Source organism: Lagenorhynchus albirostris, chromosome 16 (genome assembly GCF_949774975.1).
Source record: "Lagenorhynchus albirostris chromosome 16, mLagAlb1.1, whole genome shotgun sequence".
Taxonomy (NCBI): domain Eukaryota; kingdom Metazoa; phylum Chordata; class Mammalia; order Artiodactyla; family Delphinidae; genus Lagenorhynchus; species Lagenorhynchus albirostris.
Window position 1 is genome coordinate 51,682,015 of NC_083110.1, and position 18,728 is coordinate 51,700,742.

At 42.6% G+C, this 18,728-nt stretch overlaps 1 protein-coding gene across 1 annotated transcript in view; it reads left to right on the plus strand.

Moving 5' to 3' along the window:
* PLCE1 (phospholipase C epsilon 1) overlaps nt 1-18,728 on the plus strand; it is a 276,882-nt gene that overhangs the window by 116,257 nt on the left and 141,897 nt on the right. The gene's annotated exons all lie outside the window — the stretch shown is intronic.

The window sequence follows — 18,728 nt, forward strand, 5'->3', positions numbered from 1 at the left end:
TTTCATTCAAAATAGAGTGGAATATAGTTCTCGTTTCTACACAGGATCAATAGGTTCATGTTGAGCAGCAGAGCTAAAGGCCATCTTCCAGTGACTCCCATCTTAAAAGATAAGATAGGTGTCCTGCTGAAAAATGAAAGCCAATGGAAAATGGGATCAGAACTTCCCAGCGACTTCCCACAAGTAGCAGAAAGGCAAGTCAGAGATGGCAGTGCACCAAAGAACCTTGGAGATTTGTGCACTGCACAGCTGTCACCACCCGCTTGGCAGTCCTCCCTGGCAGGAAGCTGCCAGCCAGACGGGGACCACGCAGAGCAGCATTCCACTGCCTGGGGGCTGCCAAGAGCTCAATCTGACATCCGGCCACTTCTCTCAAGGAGAGCAGCTCTTGTCCCTCCACAGCAAGCCCCAGACCTGCGATTATCAGGCCAGTGGCCTCCCTCCTTGATCCTCAACCTCCCCACTCCCAACACCCCTTGGGCGAGCCCTAGAGGGGGTTCACCTGAGTGGGTGCCATGTTGATTTGTTTTCTAGAGTCACCTTCACTTTTGTGGATTGGTTATAAAGAATGAATGAAGAAAAACACAAAATGTGGGACAACTAATCCAAGAGACTAAAGAGGAGACACTTGGTTTCATATGTGTTTCATTCATTCAGCATATGTTTTTTGAGCCCCTCCTAGGTGCTGGGTAGGGAACAAAACATAGCCCCTGCTCCCAAGGAACTTGCAGTCTCTAGGTAGTAGGCAGTTTCCCCTATACATAGGATTCAAGATTTCCCTACTCTGATGCGGCTCCTGGTAACTGCCCAGCTTACATTCTCCATCAATGCTCTTCCTGGGAATTTGGGCTGAGATTGGCATGTAGAGTTGGCATTGCTTCAGTGCTTGTGACTCTATGTGAGGACCTTATCCTGTGAGTTAATCAAGCTGTGTTGATCAGATACCCACTCTGTGCCCAGCAGTGTGTAGGTGTTATGGGAGATCCTAATAAAGTACAAGTGAATTTACTCCCCTTTAGGTTGTTTATGACCCTAATGAGGAGGCCACATTTGCATGCACCAAGTGTTCAAAGAACAGACTGCAGAGAGTTAAATGCCAAATAATGTGGAAGTGGCTCTAAGTGTTCAAAGAGTTTGGAGACAGAGTTAATGTTCCATGTGACAAATGGCTTGGCTGCAAACAAACAGAAGTCAATAAAAGCCACTTTGTTTCTTCCCCATTAATTGCAAAAGGGCAGATCTCCAGGGTCCCCAACCAAGGCAGGCTGCCTCCAGTCTTACACAGACCTTTGCGGAGAAAAAAGGAGGCCACTGGTTAAGGTGTCTGTTGCCCTGATAATAACTTGATCTCAATTGCTCTTTGCCTGTCTGTATTTAGATCAGAACTCCTATCAGCATTTCCATCTCTGAGACTCCTTGGATCATCCGCTAATATGTTATCTTTAAATGGGGGTTTTATGCAAGAGTTGGGAGTTTCTTTTACTTTCTGTTTTGCAGCTCTTTAATGGCTTCTGATATCCCTCTGTTAGTAGCTTCTGCTGAATAATACAATTAGCTAGTTGACTTCAGCTCCAAGCTAATTTCTATAGCTCTGACTTGCTCTCTTGGAAAACTTTTTCAACTTCAGTGCCCACTCCCCTGGGGTTTTCAAAGTCTATATGTGCCACGGTGAAACATACATTTCTTTAACATGCAGTGAGAGATAATGTGTCAAAAAAAAACCACACATGGCTGTTCAAAGTCATGGAGTGTTTATGGAACCTATAGGTTCAGCATACTGACTAGTTGAGTCGAGCTTTGTTGGTCGTATACTCCAGCAGGGGGTCTAGAGGATATGCTTGGGTGCTGTGCAGTGCTTTTCTGCTTGTTTTATTGTTCAGTGTGTGTCCTGTGGCATTGAGTAGGCCAACAACTTTCAGCTGTCTGTCACCAATGAAAATCTGTGGGAAGTGTGTAACGCACTCAGTCCCCAGTTTATAAATGACTTGTGTTCCAGAAGTTCATTTCTCAGGAGCTGTGTGGAACTTAGAATGCCCTCCTGGAGAATCAGTATTAAACGTTGTGATTTGGTTCCGAGACTCTAGTCCTCAAAAACCCCTTTAACCCATAACACAGCTGAAATCTACACACTTCCCATGGAACAAAGAGAAAAACACAATTATTAGAATACTGAGAATCAGCCTCCAGGAAAAGCAATACAAGTGAGTTAAAAGACATTTCTTGTTGAGGGGAAATAATTTTAATTAAGATGAGTAGAGTTAAATTGAAACTTTTATGGAGCTTTTGTAAAGAACTTTGGGCCATTTCAGAGATTTTAGATGTTGGCATCTGTAGTTCTGTTGTTATAGTTAATTATCTTTTGAAACTCATATCTAACATGAAAGATTCAGAAAATTATTATCCCAGTAAGTTTTATTTCTTTTCTTTTAATGAGAGACTTATAAATGGAATGAAGAAGGGGAAAGGAGGGCAGGGCAGGGTTTATAATTTTTTTCCCAGAGGGAAAGGATAAGAAAGAGGGTCAAAAAGAATGACTTCTTCCATGAGAGAGATCGCATTTGAAGTGGATTAAATGGAGTTGGAAAAGGTAGAAAAAAAGGAGGAGGGCAAAAGACAAATGCTGTATGATTCCTTTTATATGGGGCACTTAGAATAATCAAAATCATAGAGACAGAGTAGAATTGTGGTTGCCAGGGGCTGGTGTGGGGTGGGTATGGGTGGGGAGTTACTGTTAATGGGTACAGAGTTTCAGTTTTGCAAGATGAAAAGAGTTTTAGAGATGGATTGTTGGTGATGGTGGCATAACATTATGAATGCACTCATTACCACTCAACTATATTAAAAATGGTAAGGATGCTGACGTTTTTGTTATATGTGTTTTACCACATACACACACACACACAAAAGAATTGAAGAATTTAAAAAGGAGGAGGAACATGTTCTGTAGGTCTTTGGTGTCAGGTCCATTAAGATGTTAGAAAGAACCGAAAAAGAAAAAGAAATATGAAGAAAAAGAAAAAGAAAGAAAAGAAATAAAGAGAAAAAGAAAGAAATAAAAGAAAAGAAATAAAAAGAAATATGAAAAGAAAAGAAATAAAAGAAATAAAAAACAAAAGAAAATATGAAAAGAAAAGAAATAAAAGAAAGAAAAAGAAAATATGAAAAGAAAAGAAATAAAAGAAAGAAAAAGAAATATGAAGACAGCTTTTCACGCTTTTCACTGCAGGTGCCCCAAGTCAACTTGTCTCCTGGAAGTGGTTATGATTACAAGATGAGGGTTGGAGCCGCCTATAGTAGGTGAGAGTAGGAGGAGAAAATGTGCAACCCGTTCTTCATTATTCACAGGGCATTCACAAGTCAGGAATCGGTAACTTAAGTGTTGATTAGTCAGAGTTCTGCAGCCTTGCAGCTTTACCACAGTCTACAGGATTCTGCTAACTCTCTGAAATCTCCATCAGCTTGCACACCTCCAGTGGTACACGTGGCTCTAGAAAAACAGCCAACAGTCAGTACATTCCTGGTTTTCTGCCTGCAGGACCAATGAGGATGGTCCATCTACTAAGTGGAAAGTTTGCCAAATAATGAGAAACATTTTCTGATATGAAGCATCGAAAAGCAAGGGTATGCCCTTGATTACAAGGATGTACTATCTCAAAATGGAAAATGGAGAGCTTACACCAGGGACTGCGTAAGGACTGTCAGGGACTTCCACTAGTTGAGTACAATCAAGATCTTTCTACTTCCCATCTGGGAAGTAGATGGGAATCAAGATCTTTCTACTTCCCATCTTCCTTCCTTCCTTCTTTCCTTCCTTCCTTCCTTCCTTCCCAATCAAGATCTTTCTACTTCCCATCTTCCTTCCCATTAACCTTGTTAGAATCCCAGGACCAACTCTGTATAGCAGTGGCAGCCAAAAGAATTATTAGCTTCAATAATCAGGAATACATTTTCTAAATCCACCTGCTGTTGTTTCTTTTTTTCCATTGTACTCCCTACTAAAAATTACAAAATCACAATAAAGTAAAAAGCGAGAGAAAAGAATAAGATAATTGATAGTAATGTAAAGCACTGAAATAGCAAAAGTAAAAAAAGTAGTGAGAAGGGGAGGACTTTTCAATATAAGGAGGCTAAATGTTTTCAAATGTGCATATTGTATCAGCCAATATAATAAATTTAGTACATTAAACTCAATTTTTCCTTCTCAAATTGTTCCTAAGTAAGTCTGTAAATTAAAGGATTAAATGTTTATATATTATCAGGACAAAGCATAGTTACCCATATTTGAATTATGTAGTAGACAGTGCTCATTTTTAACCAGTTTGGGTATGTGTAGGTATAGAATAGCTATTAATAAATAAAGTTATCCATCATATATAGACTATAAATAGAATATCAATATGAAAACAAAAACTACCCTACAGATGTAATATTCTTATTTGAAAAAGGGGGATACTCTCTTTCTGATAGAAAGGTCTAATAAATTTTCAACTTATTTTCTTCTACTGCAATAAGTATGTTCTATTTGTGTCTTCTTCTAAAGTAAGTGCCTTTGAGTATAAAAATAAGACGTCCTAATAGGAATACACACACACACATTTGAGCTATGTGCTTGTACCTCATAAATAATTTAGTTTATTAAGGCTGTCCTGGTTGACTTCCTCATAATCAAAACAATTACCCCTTACATGCCTACCAGGCAAGGGAAGGCGTGTCCATAGTTCTAATTCCAAGATTTAAGTGTATTTAAAGAAATCCTCTGACTTACTGGTTTTGTGACCTTGAAATTATTCCTTTGATGTTAAAGTATGCTTTAATGTAACTTGGGGTATGTTTTTGTGCCAGTTAATCAACTAAAAAGTGTTCATTCACTGCCCACTATGGCCTAGGGCCGTGTCACCTCTGGGAAGAACGTGAAAGATCACATCTGGAAGCCTTCAACTTGTAAAATAATATTTCTCACTCCAGAGAAGATGTAATATTAGGTTTCAGGTCTACTGAGGTAGCCCTTACTACCCTCAAGAGATTCATAAAGTGCAAGGCTAGTCAGTTGATGGTGGGGTCTGTAGCTCACTGGGCTGGGGAGTTTGGTAGGCACAAGACAAAAGCCCTCTGCCTTGGGACACAGGTGGCCAGGTGTCATCCAGGAGTGTGACTCCATGTCGAGATGTACCTAAACATGCTCAGGTGTGACTGAGGAGTGTGACTCCACACCCATGCTTATAACCAGGGGGAGCTTCTCCAAAGCTCCAGTGAAGAGCGAAGTTACCTACCTCAGATATTACTGGAGACATGATGCTTCTTGAGTCGAAACAATTGTGTGTCTTTTGGGGGAGAAGGAGGGTGAAGCAGAGGAATTACATTTATTTTTTAAGTTTTTCAAGATGACATCCCCATTACTGATATCTCTGAATTTTTATTTTATTTATTTTTAATTAATTAATTAATTTATTTATTGGCTGAGTTGGGTCTTTGTTGCTGCGCGCGGGCTTTCTCTAGTTGCAGTGAGCGGGGGCTACTCTTCGTTGTGGGCTTCTCATTGCAGTGGCTTCTCCTGTTATGGAGAACGGACTCTAGGCACGCAGGTTTCAGCAGTTGTGGTTCATGGGCTCAGTAGTTGTGGCTCACGGGCTCTAGAGCACAGGCTCAGTAGTTATGGCGCACCGGCTTAGTTGCTCCAGCAGCATGTGGGATCTTCCCAGACCAGGTCTCAAACCCATGTCCCCTCCATTGGCAGGCGATTCTTAACCACTGTGCCACCAGGGAAGCCTCTCTCTGAAATTTTAAACTCTTCCATCTGTAAAGAGAAAGTTGGGTAAAGGGAAGGATTAAAATTAGAATTATAGTAATAGTTGTGAACATTTTTTAGTTCTTGCTTGGTGCCAGGTGTTACTCTGAATGCTTTATATGTGTGATTTCATTGACTAGTCAATGGTCCAATGAGGGAGGTACTGTCTACTAGGAGACCCAGAGACATGAAGAAACTTGCCTAGGTGTACACAGATAGTCCGTGATAGAGCACTTGAAACCAGACAGCCTGTTGAGTGCTTACTGTGATTCAGGCAGTGCACCAAGCCCTTCATCTGCATTATTTCATTTAGTCCTTATTGTGGGTTGACTTGTGTCCCTTGAAAGAAATATGTTGAAGTTCAAACCCCAGTTCCTACAGATGGGACTTTATTTGGAAATAAGATCTTTACAGATGTAATCGAGTTAAGATGAGGTCACTTTCAGTTAGAATCGGCCCTAAACCCAGTGACTGGTCTCCTTTATCCAAAGAAGAGATGAAGACAGACCATTCTAGGATGCACACCCATGTGATTATAGAGGCAGAGATTGGAGTGATGCACCTGCAAACCAAGGAATGCTAAGGACTGCCGGCCACCACCGGCAGCTAGGAAGAGGCTGGAAAGATTCTGACCAGAGTCCAAGGGCGAGCATGGCCCTGCCAACACTTTGCTTTTGGACTTCTAGCCTCTAGAACTGAGAATAAAGTTGCATTGTTTTAAACCATCCCAGTGGTGGTATTTTGTTACGACAGCACTAAGAAATTAAGACAGTCTTTTTGACAGTCCTGTTAGGAAGAAATATTAGCACCAGGAAACTGAAGCTCATAGAGGTTAAGTGACTTGCCCAAGGTCACCCAGATAGTAAGTGTGTGCAGCCAACCCAGGTCAAGCTTCTCCAAGGCCTTTGCTCACAGCTGTGCGGGAGACATGTTTGCAGCTCTCCAATGGCACTGTCCATTTCCGCTTTGTTTTAGTTGTTCGGCCCCATCCTCCTCTCCCACAAACACCTTACCTGGCACAGGACCGGGCACAGAACAGACAGTCCGTAAACCTTCGTGGATTCTAGTGGCAGATGTGTTCACAGAATCAAGGAACATGTAATCATTGCTCCTTGCAACACTTAACTGAATGAGATCATTTTAGAACCAAAGAAAGAAAACACTAATTTACCTGTAGTTTGCACTAACATATCAGACTCATACAAAATGAAAATACAAATACATTCAGGAAGTTTCCAAGCAGGAACAAAAGCTATATTCAGTGTCTCAAAAGCTACTGTCAGTGCAAGGTGCTGGAATGGTTGCAGAGTTATCTCTGGGGTCTTTCTTGCTCCCTGTCTGAACTCCTCTCCCCTCCTCCTCAGACACTGTTGCCTCTGGGGGTGCAGAGCCCCCCTAACTGTATCAGCCCATTCACTCCTAGCTTACTACCCCATTAAAAACACAATCTCCTGTTCTTTCTGCAGTGGACCCCAGCTGGGCTTTGTGAAGAGAGAGGTCTGCTAGGTTGGAATAGAGACCTGGGGTGTTGACTGATAAGGGAAACTCCTCCGGGAGGGCCAGGGACAGATAGGGGAGCTGATGGTAACTGGCAGAGGGAACGGGGCACCCAGGTGTAAAGGCATGAGACAGGAAAAGGCACGGTGTGTTCAGGGACTGCTGGTCTACCAGGCTGTTCTGGCCAAATCTTGGGGCATGCAGGGAGTAAGTAGGAAGGCATGAGCTGGGCTGGGGGGAGAAAATACGTCTCCGTGGGATTGTATTTTATGATAAAGAGCTTGGCTTTTACCTTGTAAGTAATGAGAGGCACTGAAGGGTTCTAAGGAAGCGTGTGATGTGAGCAGACTGTGTTTTTAGAAAGATCCATCTGGCTGCAGTGTCAGGTGGGGCTGCTCAGAGTGTCACCCTTAGCCCACCTGCATCGGAATTGCCCAGCCTGAGTGTCCAAAGTATAGCTTTCTGGGCTTCACCCCCAAACCTCCCGAATTAGGGTCTCTGATACTTCAGGTGAGTATGTTTGGTGTGGAAGGTGGATGGAAGGAAAGAGCAGTGAGAACTGGAGGCGTCTAGGAGGCTGTTGCTAAGGCAAGGTAGGGTGCTGCTGGTACATACAGTAATTGGTAAAAATTACGAAAAGGCCCCCTCCTCACTCTCTGCAGGGTGATGCAGGCTCATACCCACACATATCATTTAGTGCACAGCATGCGGGCTGGATCTCGGACCTCCCCTCCACTCGGGTAAGGACTTTTGTGCAGTGCACAGACTGTTCACTGTACCAAAGAGTCTAAATCCTTGGGAAGCAGCAGAGGGGTGTAAGTAAGAAGTAGAATTAATAGAATGTGGAGGCTGAATGGGTGTAGTGGGGTTAAACGGAGTTAGGTTTAAGATGACCATGAATTTATCTTTAAAAAAATAATTTCAAATCCTTTGCCATCGTGTTACTAATGGCAAAAATTAATAGAATTATTGGATCATATGCCCATCCATCCTTCCCATCGCTTTAAGAAATCAAGAAATTAAGGGTTGGTTAAATCCTAACATTGAATTCAGAAAGATGGTTGGTGAGGACAGCAACCCCAGCCAGTCACTTGGAGTTCCTCTGTTTGAGCTGATCATAAAAATGTCAAGTCCTAGTTACAGAAACTCAGAGTGGGCCATATTCCTGAAATTCATTTGCAAGATAGTTACTTGAAACTCTATACCCAAAGAAACAACAGCAACTGGATTCCAAGCCTTCCTCCCAAAGCTTGCATACCACGTATAAAACTGAATTCATAACTATTTTAAATCAAAAAGTCCTAAAAGGTGACTTTTCAATGTCAGTAAGTAAATGTTTTCCCAAAACAAACTGGAATAAGAAATCGCCGCATTACTGTTGGTGGGAATGTGAATTGATGCAGCCACTATGGAAAACAGTACGGAGGTTCCTTAAAAAACTAAAAGTAGAACTACTATACGACCCAGCAATCCCACTACTGGGCATATACCCTGAGAAAACCATCATTCAAAAAGAGTCATGTACCAAAATGTTCACTGCAGCTCTATTTACAGTAGCCAGGACATGGAAGCAACCTAAGTGTCCATCAACAGATGAATGGATAAAGAAGATGTGGCACATATATACAATGGAATATTACTCAGCCATAAAAAGGAACGAAACTGAGTTATTTGTAGTGAGGTGGATGGACCTAGAGACTGTCATACAGAATGAAGTAAGTCAGAAAGAGGAAAACAAATACTGTATGCTAACACATATATATGGAATCTAAAAAAAAAATGATCATTAAGAACTTAGGGGCAAGACGGGAATAAAGATGCAGACCTACTAGAGAATGGACTTGAGGATATGGGGAGGGGGAAGGGTAAGCTGGGACAAAGTGAGAGACTGACATGGACATATATACACTACCAAACGTAAAATAGATAGCTAGTGGGAAGCAGCCGCATAGCATAGGGAGATCAGCTCGGTGCTTTGTGACCACCTAGAGGGGTGGGATAGGGAGGGTGGGAGGGAGATGCAAAAGGGAGGAGATATGGGGATGTGTGTATATGTATAACTGATTCACTTTTTTATAAAGCAGAAACTAACACACCATTTTAAAGCAATTATACTCCAATAAAGATGTTAAAGAAAAGAAAAGAAAAGAAATCACCACATTGATCCCAAAAGAGGAAGGTTTAGAGAAGGATAAAGAGCAGATGGATAACCTTGGAGGAGTTAAGAAATACATTTAAATTGAAATGTAAAGAGAGAAGATTAAGAATAGTATTTAAAGCTGAAACATACAGTTACCAATAGGAAAATAAAACTAAAAAAATATAACTTGCAGTAATGGGGAGAATGGGCCAAATTCCTCATCTTTCATCGAGGTGATTAAATGTATTCTTCTTGGGCTTCCCTGGTGGCGCAGTGGTTGAGAGTCTGCCTGCCGATGCAGGGGACACAGGTTCGTGCCCCAATCCGGGAAGATCCCACATGCCTCTGAGCGGCTGGGCCCGTGAGCCATGGCCGCTGAGCCTGCGCGTCCGGAGCCTGTGCTCCGCAACGGGAGAGGCCACAACAGTGAGAGGCCCGCGTACCGCAAAAAAAAAAAAAAAAAAAGTATTCTTCTTGAAAGGGAAGAGAATATATTTTTTTAAATGGGATGAAAATCTTTTTTACAGTTAGGAGATAACTGCCAATGAATAGACAGAATCATGCAAAAACGGTTACCTCCAAGAGAGGCCTCTTACTTGTCACCTCCTATCCATCCTTACTATTTGAATGTTAATTTCCATGTACACCTACTACATGAGTGACGTTTAAAAAGAGGCATTTGGAACCTGTGTGAAGACTGATGGATTCAAGCCGCTTGTTTCCAATGGTATTGTTTTCTGCAGCCATAATGAAGACCATTTGGGGCTCACATTCAAATGAGAAGGGGGACAGAGGCTTTGTTGAAGCAAGCAGAGAGAGGGGCTCAGAATCAATAAGACAAGTATTATCTGGGGCTCTCTTTGTCCTGTAGGACTCTCAGCCTCTGAGTTGCTTCATGGTTAAAAGATATGAACAGGAGCATCATTCTGTCTTTTGTTCGAGTCTTGACTTCAACACTGTGTCATCTTGAATAGGTGACTTTTCCTTTCTAGGCTTCAGTGTCTGCCACCTTAAAGCAGGAATAAGAGCAACAACCTCACAGAGTTGTTCTGAGGATTAAATGAGATAATGTATATGAAGAACTTAGCGTAGTATCTGGCATCTAATTTGTGTTCAGTAAATGTTACAGTGATGATGTGATGCTGAGGGTGATGATGGTGGTAATGATGATTGCTGCCACCCTTTGCCAACACTGTGAAATGCCAGCCCTCCACTGTTCTTATTTTTTTTTAAATTTTTATTGGCATATAGTTTATTTACAATGTGCTAGTTTGAGGTGTACAGCAAAGTGAATCAGTACATATGCACATTCTTTTTTTTTTTTAATTCTTTTCCCATATAGGCCCTTAGAGAGTATTGAGCAGAGTTCCCTGTGCTATACAGCAGGTTCTTATTAGTTATCTATTTTATATATAGTAGTGCGTCTATGTCAATCCCAATCTCCCAATTTATCTTTCCCCCGTACCCCCCCTCCCACCGCCACCTTATCCCCTGGTAGCCGTAAGTCTCTGCTCTTAGCCAGGTCTCCCTGGCTATGGGCTCAGAGAAGTAGCATCTTACGGGACACTTGAAAGGAGGTATCTAGAGGCTGGAGGCTGCCCCTCTGTATGGTTTGCCTTAGGACTCATGCATCAGGCCACTCATTAATTCATTTAACAAATATTTGTCGAGCATCTTCTATGTGCCAAGCACGGTGTTAGGCCCTGAGGATAAAACAGTGAATAAGACAAAGTCACCTGATGGTGGAGGAGATGGACAGGTATACATGCAATTTTAGGACCGTAAATAAATGCTGTAGTTGAGATAAGAACAGGATGTAGGGGCTCAGAGGGAAGTCCCTGTACCATCTTGAGTGAAGTCTGAGGTTTCTAAAACCATTTTAGAGCCTGGAGAAATGTGAATATCTATTTAACCAAGGAAAACAAGCCCTCACCTATATTATGATGCTTCTGTTGTTTCAGCTTCATTCTCTGCTGATATCATCTCTCTTCCCTCCAGAGTAGAAAAGATGCTAAGCATTTATTCCTGGGATTGGGCACCATGTCTACTAAGATTGGTATAAAATTTAGTGTTCAAGTTAGAATTTGTACATTTTTATGAAGATGGATGGATTACTCTTTACAATAAAATTAAATGAGATTTTTTTCAGTACGTGTACCTAATCCTCTTGAGTGTTTTAAATTGTTTAACGAACAGAAACCTCATTTAAATGAGCTATGAAAATTCTTGTCCATGGGAACATTTATAGAACATAATGGAAAATGCTTATAATTTGTTTATAATAACATGTGGGTCAGTAGCAAATATTTAAGAGGAAAAAAAGAGAAGATCTCAGGATAGTCTGAGTCATTATTTAAACTTCTGTCAAAATTGAGTCTTAAAACCAAGAAACTTAACTAGTACAGTTAAAGTAGTAAGAGGGCATTTTAAGAGTGTTTAGTTTTCAATGGACTAAATTCTAACAGAAGATTTTACCATCTTCTGGAAGGTCTAAAATGTTTTGCCAACTGGAAATATGTACATATTTGGCATTTTAAGTCTTTTAGCTCTGTATTTCATTATAACAACAAACTTTTTAGAGAACAATTTCTATAATATTAATCCCATAAATGATTCTATGATAGCCTGAACAAATGGATGCTTCAACCTCTCTGAGGCTCTACCTGTGAATTTTACAGTCACCAGAAACACCCTTGGTAACAGTCGTGGGTCCCCAGTTTATACAGAGAAACACATTTTTACATTAATAAGCAGACATCTAAAATCCATTTCAAGCAGATATTGTGGATGATCTGAGAATATGGAGGGGAACTGAGAGCATAAAAAGTTTCAGAGACTCTGGCAGCTCATAAGATCTGAGCTTATGGACTGCTGACTCTAGAACCAAAACCTTTAACTGGGCTTAGTGGGGCAAAGCCAGCATTTGGTCCCAAGTCTGTCTGATTCCCAATCCAAGTTCTTAACCATTAGGAAACCCTCCAATTTTATCTCCCACTCAAATCTCAGCCTGTCCTGAGCGTGTGTGTGTGTGTGTGTGTGTGTACATACATATATAAGTACAACATGGAACCCCCAATTTGAACACAGGTCCGTCTGACTACAAAATTGATCACTTCTCTGTGTACCTGCTGCCTCCTTGACCTAGAGACCTCCAAGGACTTCAAGGCTATTTCAGGCATTCTTTGATATGGGTACCTATGGGGGTGGGTGGAAGTCTTTTCCCTTCTACAGCTGAGTCAGCAGTCATAGCACAGAATCAACCAAACGGGAGAGGAAGTCTCAGAAAATATTTGTTGAGTGAATGAATGAGTAAATGAATACCTGTGCACAACTCTAGGCTAACACACAGTTACCTGTACTAAATAAAACCAGAAGAGCACATTTGAACCCATCTGATTTGAGCCTGTGAGCATCACGAATATCTAAAGTTAACTTACCAGCAATGGCTATTTTTCAAACATCATTTACAAAAATCATTTGGGCCGGTCCCAGCCCTGCTCAGTATGTGACTAAAGGTATATGGCAGAAGACAGACCATCTGAGAGCCACACAAGGCATATTTGATCTTCATTGGCCTCTGAGCAGGAAAGTCCTGCCCTATCCCACAGTGAGGCAGACAGCCATGGAATGATTTCTCTGTCGTCTGGTTCTGTCACTGCTCTATATGCCTTCATACCCCTGGGCCTATTGGCAAGTGCTCCTTAGGGCTTTATCTCTGCAAAGTGGACCCACACTGTTGTTGAGAAAAGAGAAAAGGAGTAAAGAGGAGAGGCTCCAGTCTCTGCATTAGCCCTGCTTTGAAGGGTCTGGGGTCTCTTTCCTGAGCAAAGAGATGAGGGCATCTCCATTCCACAGCCCTCACGCTGAGAGAGGAGCCCCTATTTTCTCTCTATCTTTGGGGAAGGCCCTCTTCTCTGTGGTCATCATACCCCAGCACACCAGTGGTTGAAATTCATTTACCTTGCAAGTATTATTAAACACCTGCACTGCCAGGTATTAAGAATAGAAAAGACATTTTCCCTACCCACATGGAGCTTAAAGACCAGTAGGGAATCATGTAATTACAAAAATAAATGACAAGTTGTGGCCATGGTACATGCTACCAGGGAAAGGGCCATGACTGTGTGAGACCCTCTAAAAGGGGGATTAAACCCAGGCAGAGAAGGCAATGATGTTTCCACTGAGGGCTAAAGGTCCAATAAATATTAACTAAGAGAAGGGGAGCTGGAAGAATGTTCGAGGCAGAAGTAATCATTTGTGCAAAGGCCCCATGGCAGCCGGGAGTATGGCAAGTTTGAGGTTTGAGTGGAGGGTGGAGGTCTGCAGGGTTCCTCAGAAAGGTCAGGAGAACTCTGAGTGACAAAGGCTAACAGGTACTGGGTACTCACTGTGGGCCAGGCACTCTCAGAAGTGTTCTTTTTGTTTTGTTTTGTTTTTTTAATATTATCTAATTTAAGATTTACATTTTTACATGTGAAGAAACTAAGCCACAGAGAGGCAAAACAAACTACCAGATAGTGCAGGGTCTTGTTAAGGGCTCCTGTCTGTATCCCTAGGAGCCATGGAAAACCATCAGAGAGTTTTAAACAGAAGAAGAGACACAATAGGATTTCTCTTTCAAAAGGATGATTCTGACAAAAATCAACTAGAGATGCCCCCACTTACACTGCCTCTCTAGGCCTCTTTACCCCCAAATAAAAATGTTTACATTTAAAACTGTCGAGGCTATTGAATCTGAAAATAAATGATATTCTGAAAGAGAGACGCAGCTTGTATGAGCTGTAGTGCTGTGTGGTTGTTCTGAGGAGGTGGGCAAAGGAGGAATAACCTAGAAACCCAGCTTTCTCTACTTTCTGGGAACTGTATTCCAAGAAGTTAGAAGACAGGCTATGGTGTGGACTAGAGAGGGGGATTGAAGACACTCCCCCCTGCAGGCCCAGGGGGACTGTTAACACTCCCCCACCCCAAGCCAAACTCACTGAGTGTTGAGTCATAGCAGTGTCTTGCTTTGACCAGGAGAGCAAAAACTCCCTTGTGGGCCAAATTCAGGCTATGTGGCTTTTTCTTTGACAGCTGCAGTATTTTTTTTACATTAGGAAATTTTGCATTAAAATGTGGAGTTCTGGCTTTTCTGACACCTCTGGGCCACCATTCTCCCTTGGCCCCTTGCACTGGCCCTGGTGCATGCACACCCCCAAGCAAGACACACCAGCTTGCTCTCCCATATACCTGGCCCCGCCACTGTGTTGTCTCCCTCCCAGCTCAAGTCTCATTTCCTCACCCGTCTGACCCTGCAGACAGCTACATTTGTGTGCCCTGGATGGTATGCTAAGGAGGATTTCAGTTCATGGGTTTAGGAGGCTGGGCTGGAAGCAGGAAAGTCTTCTTTGAACCGGCTTCTGCTGGGGGTCTCATTCCAGGCACGAGATAAAGTACAGGGTGGGAATGAGCACAGCGCCTGGGAAACAATGAGGAAGTGATTCTCAGCAATGATCTGTGGGCGGATGCAGTGAGGCGTAAGGCTAATTTGGTAGATGTGGTCACAATTTGGAGAGAACAAGGTGAAAATTTGGACCTAAAGCATTAGAAAGCCATCAGAGGCTCTTAAGCAGGTTGAATTTTAGGAAGGAGAGACCAACAAAAACATGGTATAGGTCAAGAGCCTGGAGGTAGGACACCCTCGGAAGGAGGGAGAGTAGTAGTTACAAACTTGCATGAGTATTCCCGGATCAGGAATGGTGCACTCAAAGTAAAGGGCCAGAAGCCAGTGTGAACCCACACAATTTTCGTTGGCACAGGGCAGTGCTTACCGGAAAAAGATTGGTCATGAAAATTTAGCATCACGGGGAGAAAAATGAAATGTAATAAAAATTACGGTTGGTTAAGAATGGAGGCATTTTTACTATGACACAGCCCCACTGTGAAAACCTCTGCATCTGTGCCAAGGGGTGACGCAGTCGGCTCAGCCCAAGGGGCTGGGAGCGGGGCCTCCTCGGGCTTCCATAAAGCACAGATCTTGCCCAAATGTGGAAAACCTTTAGGGACATGAAAACCATGAGGGATCCATAGCCCTGATTTGAACCAAGCAGAATAAACAAACCCCTGCCCAAACTGGAACTCACTGGACGCCTTTCAGAGTTATCCAAGGGGAAAGGCTGGAGGCCTCAGGGGTCTTCAAGTGGGTTAATGTCTTGTTTCACTGATTCACTCCAGTCTGATATAACTGCGTGCTCTTCGGTCTTTGTCCTTTTCTGTAGCATCTCTCAACACCTCAGTTGCAAACCCAGAAATGGATTGTGTTCTGAACCTAAAACATATACAGTACCTTTTTTTTTTTTCTGCTAATGAGATGTTAAAGCCCAAGTTAGACCATCTGGAAGTGTGTTTCCTGTTCAGGAACTGGATTGGAAAAGTTCCAGAGAGCATTCACATTTTCCATAGACAGGGTTTTGGTAAGTTCCCAACCTCTTAAGCTCTTACCCTGTCTCTAGCCCACCTCTAGGAAATATAAGGTAATATAACACACTATGAAAACATGTGCTGAGTGCTGGCCATGGCTTTGTCCTAACCAGGGATGAAAACAACGAAAAAAGGCAGTGTCCTTCATCTCTAGGAGTCATTGATTTAGTTGACAGAAAGACTGACGTTCGAATATGTGGTTACACTGTACTGTGACACATATGAGGCAAAAATTAGTGATTAAGAGTGTGCACTTTGGTAACAGACAGACCTAAATCCCAGATCTACAACAGACAAGCTGTGTGACCTGGGGCAGATTACTTAACCTTTCTGTTAACCTTTCTAAGTTGTATCATCCTGCCTGTAAAATGGGGACAATGCAGATACTTGCCTCAGAAAATTATAACAGGATAAAATGAATGAACCTAATGAATATAAAGTGATTAGCGCAGTGTCCAAAACAAATAAAAAAAGGTGGAGATGGAGCAAATAAGACATTCCAGAAATAGCAAGAACAGAGGCTTAGATCAGGATGGTTCTCTGAAGTGAATAGCAAGGGGTCAGGTTTGGCAGGAGGGAGGGGGCATGGAGGGGACTGTGGGAAATGGAGCTGGGGAGGGTGCCCTCGTCTGGAGGCCATCTGGAGCTGCAGGTGGCCCCTGGGTCAAGGCAGACCCCAGGAGGACGGGGGTCCAGACAGAGCTATTCCTGGCTCTTGCCCTCAGAGCTCATTTCTCCCATCCACCCCCATCCCTTCCCACGATTCCAGGCTGCATCAACCACCAGCAGCACCTCACCTGCCTCGAAGGTCTCTCTCATCTTCCCGGTTAGCTCAGGTGGATCATACCCAGGTAAATTCCTTTTTCTCCTTCTCTGCCTCAGCTGTGAGAAAATTGGAATTTTTTTGAATGCAAAGTCTTCCTTTAAAAAAAAAAAAGGATTGAAGGATATGAGGGCGGAAAAAGAGATAGAAGAAGGGAAAGGGAGGGAAGTGGATAGGGGATGGGATGGACATACAGATGTCCACTAACAGACATGTTCAGCAAAGCACAGACAACCTCATATATCAAAAGTGGGTCACAAAGATCAGCCTTGCCAGTGGATTCCATTTGAAGGACTTCCTGTTCTTCTCTTCCTTGCTTCTGTCTGAATGTCTGGTGGACTTGGAGAGATTACACTAGCTATCTGAGGAAGAGTCTGCTTGCTGACATGGATGCCACATCCCTTCCAGAACCTTCTCATCTCTCCACAGTGGGGGGAGGGGGAAGCCCAGGACTTAGATTCCTTTGGCCTTAGGCTGTGTCACATTCCTTTGTGTTTATCAATCTCTCCATCTGTTCATTCAGTGACAGTTACTAAACTCTCCTCTCTGCAGGCGCCCTGCGGGGAGGGAGTTGCAGATAGAAACATAAGCTATAGGAGGTCCAAACAACAGTACTACAGACTCTGAAAACAGCACCAAGAAAGGACCAGGGCTACCCAGAGCACCTTTGTATCACATATATCATACCCAAAGGTGACTGCTTAGTGTTTAACTTGGACATAAATTCTGGTGGTATTGTTTTTTTAAAAAGGTTACTCTTGTACCTTTATTACTTTGGACCTAAAAGCAAAAAGCCTGCATTGCTTTAAAAATATTGTTATTAAGACTAACTTCTTCTACTGCTCAATTTAGTACAAATTAATGAGAAACCATGTATTTATGAAGTGACCTATGGTAGAATAACATAATTGTAATTTCGGCTCCTATGTTGAAAATGAATTTTTGATTATTTGATTATTCAGTCTCTCTGAACCTTAGTTTTCTGTATCCACAAAGTGGAAATAATAGGCTTATCCTATAAATCAAAGCAATGTAGGGGCATTCAATTTCCTGACTCTAAGCCATTTATAAAACTAAGCTGTTGTTGTTAACTGCTGCAGATAATTGTGATGATAAGTAATGACTATGATTGTGGTCCTGGGTGTGGGTTTGTGAAGTCAATGGGCTTATTTTCTGCTATATCTGGATGCTTCTTTCCCTGTGGCCACCCTACTTACAATGAAACTCCATCAAAGCAGTGCTTCTCAAATAGTAATGTGCATCTGAATCTCCTTGGGACTTTGCTGAAATGCAGATTTGGATTTACTAGGTCTGGGGCAGGGACTGAGATTCCGAGTTTCCAGAACATTCCCAAATGATGCAGTTGCTGATGGCCAAGACCCTCATGTTGAGTAACAAGACTCTAGATTACCTCTGGAAGCCTCCTCAAGGGACCTTTCTGTATCTCATGGCTTTTGTGTCACACACCTTTGCCTAAGGAGAACTAACTCATCCTCTGAGGGCCAAAAGCTTCCGTGCCAGGCCTACGCCTGGTCTTGGAGCGGGAAGCCCACCTGCTGCACACAGAACAAGAGCCCCATCCTGCGGCAGCACCCTTTGGTTGCTGCCACACACAGGAGGCAGCCTTTTAAAAAATGTTCTCCTGTTTGTTGGTTCCACTTCCCCTTAAGCTCTAATCTTTGGCTCAGAAGGCATCTTCAAAGCTTGGTGTGGTCAGTTCACCAGCCTATTTGAGTCCGTCTTTGAACCCTGGGGCACTGGTCTGAGCCAATCAAGTCCCCAGAAAATGGATTTCTAAACCCAAAGGCACTTGCCCTATTTCTAAGAGCTACACGTAACTCAACCAGTGCGAGTAATAGAAACAATAATAACTATCATTTATTGAATCAGGAACTACATGCCATAAACTGTTCTAAGTGCTTTAGCAACACCAACCCTCTTGCAATTGAAAATGTGGTCCCAGAAGCAGAAGAAATCTCAGACCCCACCAAGACCTCTTGAATCAGAATCTGCATTATTTCAAC